The sequence below is a fragment of the Tamandua tetradactyla genome, chromosome 3 (assembly GCF_023851605.1).
Source record: "Tamandua tetradactyla isolate mTamTet1 chromosome 3, mTamTet1.pri, whole genome shotgun sequence".
NCBI classification, from domain to species: Eukaryota; Metazoa; Chordata; class Mammalia; order Pilosa; family Myrmecophagidae; genus Tamandua; species Tamandua tetradactyla.
The window spans coordinates 81,171,174-81,181,818 of record NC_135329.1 but is presented as its reverse complement, the minus strand read 5'-3'; the positions used below and the strand labels follow the sequence as shown (position 1 = coordinate 81,181,818).

The following is a 10,645-nucleotide window of genomic DNA, read 5'->3' as shown; positions in this document are numbered from 1 at the left end:
ATTTCTGGTTGTACGCAGGACAGTTGAGTATTGTTAGATGAAGCATATGTCTGTTATTTTGTTCTATTTAGAAATTAAGCATGTTTCAAGGTGATGTGCACAGCTGCCAAGTTGACAAGGGGTGAACCGTGATGGATAGGTTCTGGTGTCAACTTGGCCAAATGATTATATCCAGTTGTGTGCTCAGGGAAGTACTGGCCTAAATATTGCTGTAAGTATATTTCATGGTTGGTTGATAAACTGAAAGGCTGGTGTAATAATTCATCAGTAAGTTGACCGAATCTGCGGCTGATTACATCTACGATCAACTAAAGCATGTCTCCAGCCAATACGATAATTCAATCAGCTGAAGACTTTTAAGGAAGAAGGGAGACTGTTTCACTGCTTCTTCAGCCAGGTAGCCTCTCCTACCTGTGGAGTTCATCCAGACTCTTCATTGGAGCTGCCAGCTTCACAGCCTGCCCTACGGATTTTGGACTATGCCATTCCCAGTTGTATGAGACACCTTTATAAATGTCTTATTTACAGATATCTCCTGTTCATTCAGTTTCTCTAGAGAACACTAACTAATGTTCTCCCCTTACCCAGGGCTGGCACTGGTATGGTGTTCTTGTCACTTCCCAAGGCCACTGGTGAGGGTCTCCTTTGGTGCCTAATGGAATCCAATCTGGGGGGCTGCATCTGTGCACAGAGGCTTTTGCTCATGGGCATTCTAAACTGTCTCCTAGGGCCCCAGTGGTACCCCAGGGGCTCAGGTGAGTTCTTTGGGATCTGCATTCCAGACTAGGGGCCTGAGTGGACGCTCATTCTTACCTGCTGTAGGTGACAGGGCCAGTGGGGCCTGGGGGTAGGGTGGAGGGGAGGCGCACAGGCATCATCGTCTCCCTGGCAGCCTCACCCTTGCATCCGCCACAGGCCCTCTGTGTGCCATCCCTGGAGGTGGCCCAGGAGTGGCTCTGTCCCCCACTCGGGCCTTGACCCCCCATGCACAGGACAGAGCAGGAAGGAACAGGCCTCAAGACATGGTGCCACCACCCCACTCCCACTACTGTCTGGGGACGGGGTGGGAAACCCTGGGGATTCTTAAGCCTGGGGGAGGCAAGGAGTCCTGGGGGAGCAACTGGGGAAGTTGCAGTAGAGACCACTATGTGTTCTATGTCTTTCCACATGGGCCTTCTTGCTTCCAAAGGCCTGGGCAGCCCCTTCTTCCAAGGAGCTGGTTGAGGGGGGCTTGCTAAGGCCCACTATGGGGGTGCAGGGGGCATCCTGGTCTCCAGGGACCAGCTGGAGGATGCAGGTGGCCCTGCTGGGGAGTGATGTGTAAACCTAAACTGGCTCCAGGCCAGGGGTGGGGGTGGCAGGGTTCAGGGGACAGAGGCCCCCAGGAACGGCCCTGCACCTTTCTCTGCCCATCCCACAGCACCTCTGGGTTGGATCCTATCTGCCCATTTTAAAGCCTGGAAGGAGACTCAGAGGCAGTGAATGAGCTGGTTATCAGCATCCGGCGGTGATGGGAGTTCTGGGTGGGAGCTGGGAGGCTGACCTGGCCTCCTGTGCTGCCCTCCGCCACCCTGGACTACCCTGACCACCCCAACCTGCCCCTCCTGCTCTATCTATGCCCCCCCAGACCCTCTGAGGCAGGTGGGAGAGGGGCAGGAGCAGTGGGTCCCGCACACCTGAGTGCACTCATGCTGGACCTTCTGGCTCCTGCTCCAGGTTCCAGCCCAAGGTTCCTTCCCATAAAGGCTCCTGCCCCTGGGGCCTCAAGAGCAGCCTGCCCCCTGCTCCTGCCCCTCCCACCCCACAGCACCGCTCACCCGGAGGCCCCGCTCACTCCACATGCCCCCACCCACCTGGAGGTCCCTGGAGAGGAGCCTGGAGGGTGAGGAGGGTGAAAGTAATCCTGGGGGCCCAGAGGACCAGCCTGAGTGGGGGAAGTCGGGGGCAGGTGGGTATGGGGTCCAGGGCTGGGTGAGGGGAGCATGGGGCTCCACGTCCCTCCCCAACCCACCTTTAATGTGAATGCCACCCCCAAGCCCCACCCTGTAGCACTTTCACAGGCCCAGAGTTGACTCCTGCATGTCTCATTTCACAGACCCTCCCCCTAAGCCCAATGCCCTAAGGACCCTCCCCCTAGCGCCCCACCCCCAGACCCTTCACCCCTACCCTTTGCACCCACCAGACCCCTCTGTACCCATCCTTCTTCCACCTCTACCCCATATAGTCTAACCCCTTCCACCCCAATCCCCACCCTTCTGACACCAGCCATGCCCTCCACCAGCTGGGCCCTGGTGAGATTTCAGATCAGCTGGGAAAATACTGGACACGATTGCTGGATGCTGTGTGAACCCCTGATTAGCTTGGAAGACCCAGCCAGACTGGCTTCCAAAGAGGCTGCTCCATTTTGCCTCCTACCAGCCCTGATGGGGTTTCATGTCCTCATCAGCACATCAGCACTTAGCCACACTGTTGGTGTAATGTGCAATTCCTGGGGCACATGGTGCTGAGTGGACTTCCATCTGCAGCTCATCTTTCGGGAGGATTCCAGATCTTTTACCCATTTTTTAGTTGGGCTGTTTGTTTTCCTATTGCTGATGTTTTGCCAGAAAAAGACTCTGAAAACCAAAATATAGAAGCTTATTGAACTAAGGTAGCATTAATGCAGAACAACAACAAAAGGTTACTGCTCAAAAGGCAAGTTTGGGGCAGACAGTATACATGGCTGCCAGGAAGAAGGTAGGGTGTAGGAATGGAGAGGGGGAGCAAAGGAGAGCGAGCTCCAGGAACTGCTTGGAGCAGGATGTCCTTGGGCCATGTTTCATTAATTTTGCAACTTGGGCAGGCAGGATGCCTTTGAGCAGTGGGGCTAGCCAGCAGAGATAGGGAAGTCTGTGATGTCAGCAAGACTTGTCTCTTTTATGCTGGGGCAGAGGTCTTAGCATGCACTGTGAAGGATTATTGGTTTGTCAGCCAGACTCAGTTGTTCTGTTTCTTCTTTTTAATTCCCTACATAAAAAGGAAGTTCAAGCATATCAAGTTGATTAGTAACTTTGTTAACCATTCCATTTTCACACTGACTTGCAAGCATTCTTTGTATATTTTGGATGTAAGCGCTTTGTCAGATAATGTGTTTTACAAATAGTTTCTGCCAGTCTGACTTGCCTTTTCTCTTGACAATGTCTTTTTTTTTTTTGCTTTTAAAAATTTGTTTTATTGAAATATAATTACAACATGTATACAGAAAAACACACACCATAACTTAGAGTTTGTTGAATTTTCACAAGTGAACTCACCCATGTAACAACCACCCAGATCAAGATGTAGGTCAGAACTTTCCCCCAGAAGCCTCTCTGACCTCCTCCATTCGGCCCTTCCCCCATCCCCACAAAAGTGACCACTGTTTTGAATTCCGTTACCATAGATTCATTGGCCTGTTTGTTATTTCTGTACTTTTTGTTGACATATAATATGCATATAGAAAAGTACATAACTCATAAATATACAGCTCCATGAATTTTCACAAAGTGAACACACCCATATAACCAGCAGGTGGCTTAAGAAAGAGAACAGGACCAAAACCCCAGAATCCTCCCTCAAGCCTGTCCCATTCAAGAAACTGTGCCCCAAGCACCCCCAACCACCTCAGATTAAACTTTGTGTGAGAATTATACAGCATGCACCGATTTGTGTTTTGACTTCCTTTGCTCGATATTATGTTAATGTACATTTATGTTGCATATAGTCCTAGACTGTTCATTCTTATTGCTTTATAGTATCCCATTGAGTGGATGAATAAAAAAAAGTGGACTTTTTAAAAATTTCTTAATTTTTTAAAAATATAACAACATACAAACATAAACATTCTTACCGTATGATCATTCCATTCTCGGTATATAATCAATAACTCACAATATCATCACATAGTTGTATATTCATCACCACGATTACCTCTCAGAACATTTGCATCAATCCAGAAAAAGAAATAAAAAGAAAAAAATCATACATACCATACCCCTTATCCCTCCCCCTCACCAATCACCAGCATTTCAATCTACTAAATTTATTTTAACATTTGTTCCCCCTGTTTTTTATTTATTTTTAATCCAAATGTTTTACTAATCTGTTGATAAGGTAGATAAAAGGAGCATCACACACAAGGTTTTCACAATCACACAGTCACACTGTGAAAGCTATGTCATTATACAATCATCTTCAAGAAACATGGTTACTGGAACGCAGCTCTACATTTTCAGGTAATTCCCTCCAGCCACTCCATTACACCTTAACTGAAAAGGTGGTATCTACATAAATGCATAAGAATAACCTCCAGGATATCCTCTTGACTCTGTTTGGAATCTCTCAGCCATTGACACTTTATTTTGTCTCATTTTGCTCTTCCTCCTCTTGGTTGAGAAGGTTTCTCAATCCCTTGATGCTGAGTCCTAGGATTCAGAAATTATTCTAGGATTTCTGTCCCACGTTGCCTGGAAGGTTCACACCCCTGGGATTCATATCCCACATAGAGAGGGGGAGGGCAGTGAGTTTGCTCGTCACCTTGGCTGAGAGAGAGAGGCCACATCTAAGCAACAAAAGAGGTTCTCTGGGGGTGACTCTAAGGCCTAATTTTAAGTAGGCTTGGCTTATCCTTTGCAGGGTTAAGTTTCATATGAACAAACCCAAGATCAGGGGCTCAGCCTATTTCTTTACTTGTCCCCACTGCTTGTAAGAATATCAGGAATTCTCCACTTGGGGAAGTTGAATTTTCCCTGTTTCTTGCCATTCCCCCAAGGGGACTTGCAAATACTTTTTTATTCACTATTCAAATCACTCTGGGACTTATTGGGGCATCACTCTGGACAAACCTACAAAAACTCATGCCCTACTCAAGGTTCCATGTACTTATGGTGTTCAATTAAGCTGTCCACATAAGCTGTATTATGAAAGGCACTAGTCAGAATATAAATTTTGTACAAAGTAAACATTTTTTGCTTTAGTCTCACATATAAGTTAAAGTTTTAAAATATGAATTACCATCTATTTCCAATACCCTGCTGTATTAACATTGCTTGTTTTTCCTCACGCAAAAACATTTTTAAATTTGTACATTTAGTCACTATCACTATATTATACCATCTCAGTCTTTATCCTCTATCTTTCCTTTTGATTTCATTTGTGCCCCCAGGCCTCCTCCCTCTATCGTTTTCACATTCAGCTTCACTCAATCTTCTAACATTATTGTATTACAGTTAGGTGGTATTGTGCTATCCATTTGTGAATTTTTACAATCAGTCCCATTGCACAATCTGTATCCCTTCAGTTCACTTACCAAATATCTACCTTACTTCTATTTTCTGATGGTCTCTATTCTTAACTGAAATTCTCCAAGTACATTCACTAATGTTAGTTCATATCAGTGAGAGCATACAGTACTTGTCCTTTTGTTTCTGGCTAATCTCACTCAGCATAATGTCCTTAAGGTCCATCCATGTTGTTACATACTTCATAACTTTATTCTCTCTTACAGCTGTACAATATTCCATTGTATATATATACCACAGTTTGTTTAGCCACTTGTCTGTTGATGGACATTTTGGCTATTTCCATCTTTTGGCAATTGTAAATAATGCTGCTATAAACATTGGTGTGCAAATGTCTGTGTCCATTTGTTTCCATTTGTGGTGTGCCCTTTTGTCCTCTGAGTATCTACCTAGCAATGGTATTGCCAGGTCATATGGCAATTTTATACTTAGCTTCCTTAGGAACCATCAAACTGCCTTCCACAGTGGTTGTACCATTTGACATTCCCACCTACTGTGGATAAGTGTGCCTCTTTCCCCACATCCTCTCCAGCACTTGTTGTTTTCTGTTTTATTGACAATGGCCATTCTGCTGGAATTTTGGTCTCTCCTCTGGATCTAAGGCCCAGCAACAGGTCAACACAGCAAATAGTTCATCAGGACAATTGACTGGCTAGGTTATTCAGTAACCATCTTTCAGGTATGTGGCCTTCTCAAAGGGATCAATGCTCACATATGGCATTTGGCCTAGAGTCGTGAGCTCCCACAGCATCACTCCAAAGACACACATGCCACTAGCGCTGGAAAAACCCATTATTAACTAGACTTTCAAGAGCCGTCCACCAAACTGGCTTGTTCTCATTGTCCCCTAGACAGTGATAGTCCGTGAGGAACAAGTCTGGGGAGAGGGCATTATCTGTGATCTTAATTCAAAGTGCATCATCAGTGACATGATGCCCAGCAGCTAGATCTTAATGGATGACTTCTCCTCTGGCCTGATAGCTCATTCCACACAGCTCAGTCCACGGGCAATCAGTATGGCCATGTGTCCCAGATCTTGAGAAATTACCTGAGGATAATTGGCCTCTATTAATTTGCACTGCCTTATGAGCAATTTAAGATTCCCCCAATTTATGTAAGGCAATATCATCATGGATTTTTTCCCTGCTTCTATACACACATGAGTAATAGGTAGAAGATTTCGTGAGGAAGACCTCGTAGCTTACAACTTCCAGTAAGCGTCGTTGTCACTTGAATTTCAGAAGCTTGATCTTTAATTGTCTTTACAAATGCTTTTGCTTTTCTTTATTTGGATCTTTTTTATATATTAAAATCCCAAGGAAAATATGCCCAAAAGTACCTTCTTGGAGTACATCTTTTAGAGTACTCTGGATATTGTTACATCTTTCACCTTGGCTTTGGCCTCCAAAAGAGTGACACTTCTTAGGTTGTTCTTCTCTATCTGCAAAGTAAGATAGCCTGAGGAGCTGGTAATGGGAGTTGCGTCGTTGGGCGTGTCAGCTCTTACGTACTGAGTCATCTGGGTGGGTGGCTGAGACATACCTTGAGAACTACTGCTGGCATCCAGTTCAATTCTTTTCATACTATGAAGGTGCAAAACAGCTAATACCATTTGTACAAGAAATATTACTGCACAGCAAACCCCTACACTGATAAAAACACACACATAGAAGTGGTTGGAGCTGCATGTACAGGATCATAGATAGTTCTGCTAGTGTTTTTGTCCAAGGCTGAAATTTTTACCTCTTCAAGTTTTTTTTGTAGCACATTTTCCTTCGTTTAAAATTTAAGACTGTAAAACTTTTTGAAGACTTTCAAAACTCAATTGTCAAGCTGAGTTGCATTAGAATCATAACCTCAGAATCTACTTTGCCACTACAGGAAAGCTGGATCCGAAACACTGATAAAGTGCGTGGAACTTTCCCCAGAACAGAAATGTTGATTCGGGGCAAGTCCATAGCAACAGAATTGTCTACTTGAAATCCCAGCTTACATTCAACCTTGCACTTTGCATGCCAAATGAAATGCAGGAAATTTGTCTCACTGGGTGCTAACATAAAGGGCAGAGCGCAGTGACTATAAGGTCGTTTCTCACATAATAAGGTTCTGCATCCAGACCGATTAGACGGCGCACCTTTTCCTGGTTCAGGTAGAGGTTCACGCTTGGCCCCGCAGCCACCCGCGGCAACTCAGGGCGCCGTGGGGCAGGGGTGGCGGCGGCTCCGGGCACAGGCAGCAGCGGCAGCAGGGCAAGCAGGAGCGGCGGCGGCGGCGGCGGCGGCGGCGGCGGCGGGACCCTCAGGCCGGGGCTCCCTAGGAGGCGGCCCTGGCCCAGCGGCCCCTGCCGCGCAGTCCCGCGTATGGCCACCGCAGCCGCCGCAGACCGCCGGAGCACGCAGCTGTGGGCGCAACAACGCGGGAGGCTGCCGGCGGGGCAGTATGATGTTGAGTGGGAGTGACGAGAAGGGACATTCTTGCTTGTTCTTAACCTTAGGGGGAAATCATCCAGTTTCTCACCAGTAGACTAACAAGTAGCTCCAGGTTTCTGGAGATGCCCTTTATCAAATTGAGGAAGTTCTCCTCTATTCCTGTTGTCCTGACACTTATTGTCATGAATCCGTGTTGAATTTTATCAAATGCTTTTACTGCATCATTTGATGTGATCTTAAGGTTTTCTTTATTTTGTGTGTATGGTAGAGTGTATAAATTTTCCATGCATGTCTTTATTTTATTCCTCCTCTACCCATACACTGGATAAAAGGTCTGTCACAAGGTTTTTACAATCACATGGTCACATGATAAAAGTTATGTAGTTATACAATCATTCTCAATGATCAAGGCTACAGGATTATAGTTCAACAATTTCAGGTATTTCCTTCAAGGTATACCAATATACTAGAAACTAAAAAGAAACATCTATGGGCGGGCAGCAGTGGCTCAGTGGCAGAGTTCTTGCTTGCCGTGCTAGAGACCCAGTTTTGATTCCTGGTGCCTGCCCATGCAAAAAAAAAAAAAAAAAAAAAAAAAGGAACATCTATGTAATGATTCAGTAGTCTTAATAATTTGCTAAATCTTAATTTCTCAGTTACATTTGACCATTCTTTCAATCTTCAGGGAGACCTGAGCAATGACCATTTTAGCTTCTTTGGTCTGGAAAGGGTTTTTTTATCTTACCGGGTAGAGGAATTAAATCGGTTGATGTTTTCAGAGAAACTGATACCTCTGGGTTTCAGGACTTATCTGGCCTAGGATCAATCTGGAAGACTTAGGTTTCTGAAAAAAAGCTACTAAGGAAAACATGTATAGAGACTTAGATAGAGCCTAGGGCACTGTCTCCCCAAAACTCTAAATCTAGGATTTTCAGGAAAACTTCTGGTTGGGGCTTGGCATACTGTAGTAGTCTGCAATATGTGACTAAAGCTTGCATAAGAGTAATCTCTAGAATGACCCCTCTTCTCTATTTGAAATTTCTTAGCCACTGATACCTCATTTTGTTTAATTTCTTTTCCCCCTTTTGATCAAAGAGACATTCTCAATCCCATGGTGGCAAGGCCAGGCTCATCCCTGGAAGTCATATCCCATGTTTTCAGGGAGATTTATATGCCTGGGAATCATCTCTCATGTAGTGGGGAGGGTAGTGAGTTTACCTGCTGAGTTAGCTGGAAGAGAGAAAGGCCACATCTGAACAAAAGAGGTTGTCTGGGGATGACTCTTAGGCATAATCATAAGTAAGCTTAGCTTCGTCATTGCAGAAATAAGTATCATAAGGACAAGCCCCAAGATTGAGGGTTTGGCTAATTAAATTGGGAGTCCTAATGCTTGAGAGAACATCAGGAGTTCCCCAGGTGGGGAAGTTTAATAGTTCCACGTATTTCCCTACTTGCTAAAGGGGACTTTGCAAATACATTTTTATTTTCTGCCCCAAATATTCTAAATATATCAGGGTATTACATTAACCTGTACAGAATAACAAGATCTCATTCCCTATTCTAGGTCCCATGTAAATAAGTTATTTAAATAAACTGATCAACAAGTTAAATTAGATGGTGTGCTATAGAAAAGTTAAATTTTAGACAAAATAAACATCTCTTACATTGGTCTCACACAGAAGCTGAAGTTTTAAAATACATGCTATAGCTTCTTTTACCCCATCTTAGTTTACCTTAGTCCTAACCAATCTGGTTAGGACTTCACGCATATCTTTAATTGAAGGCTGATTTTTTTCATCTTCTTTAACACTTCCTGTATGGAGTAATACTGACTTTCAGAGCTGCAGAACTCTAACTCTGAGTCTCAAGTATCACATAGAAACCCTAAGTTCCATGGGACTAGCAGTAATACACAAAGAGCACAGCATTTCAGAATTTAGAAATAACAGTTAAAACTCTGGAATAGATGTGACTGCTGTCAGAGCTTACAATTTAGGTACCTTTACAATAAGCCTTACTGAACAGTTTGTACTCCTTAATCATTGATTGCCCAATCTCTGCCCCCTTTCTATCCCCATCGTGATAACCTATGCTCTTGAATTCAATTCTTAGAATTTGCTCATCTACATTAGTGAAACCTTACAGTGTTTGTCCTTTTGTTTCTGTCTTATTTCCCTCAACATAATGTGCTCAGTGTTCATTCCCCTACTTGCATGCCTCACGATTTCATTGCTTCCTGCAGCAGCTCAACATTATGTCACTTGTACACACCATGGTTCACCCTTCCATTCATCAGTCAATGTCCTCGTAGGCTACCTCCATCCACTGGCAATCATGAATAATGCCACCATAAACACCAGAATGCAAATGTCTATTCATGTCCCTGTTTCCAGTTCTTCCAGGTGTATTCCTAATCACCAGGTTGCAGAATCATATGGCGACCCTCTACTTAGCTCCCTGTGGACCACTGCACCGCCCTCCAGAGGGGCTGCACTCATCTACTTCCTTACCAACAGGACAAAGCTATCTCTCTCTCTCGCTCTCTCCACATCTTCTCTAGCACACATATAAATCTGTTTATTTTTTAATCGGTTTTAACTGCACACCATAAATCCATCCTAAGTGTACAGTCAGTTGCTCCTGGTATAATCGCATAGTTGTGCCTTCACCGCCACAACCTATTTGAGAACATTTCCATTTCTTCCACAAAGAAAGAAGAAGGAAAAAAAGGAGAAACTAATGAACACAAGAATCCCATATCCCTCCCATATGTTCCCCTCTTATTGACATTTAGCTTTGGTATATTGCCTTTGTTACAGTTAACGAAAGAATATTACAATGTTACTGTTAACTATAGACCCCAGTTTTCATTGATTGTGCTTTTTTCCATATACCATC

The 10,645-nt window shown here is 44.4% G+C and overlaps 1 pseudogene; it reads right to left on the bottom strand.

Moving 5' to 3' along the window:
• Positions 1 to 5,868: 5,868 nt before the first annotated feature.
• On the bottom strand, positions 5,869 to 9,470 carry LOC143675681 (tyrosine-protein kinase RYK pseudogene; annotated as a pseudogene).
• Positions 9,471 to 10,645: the final 1,175 nt, after the last annotated feature.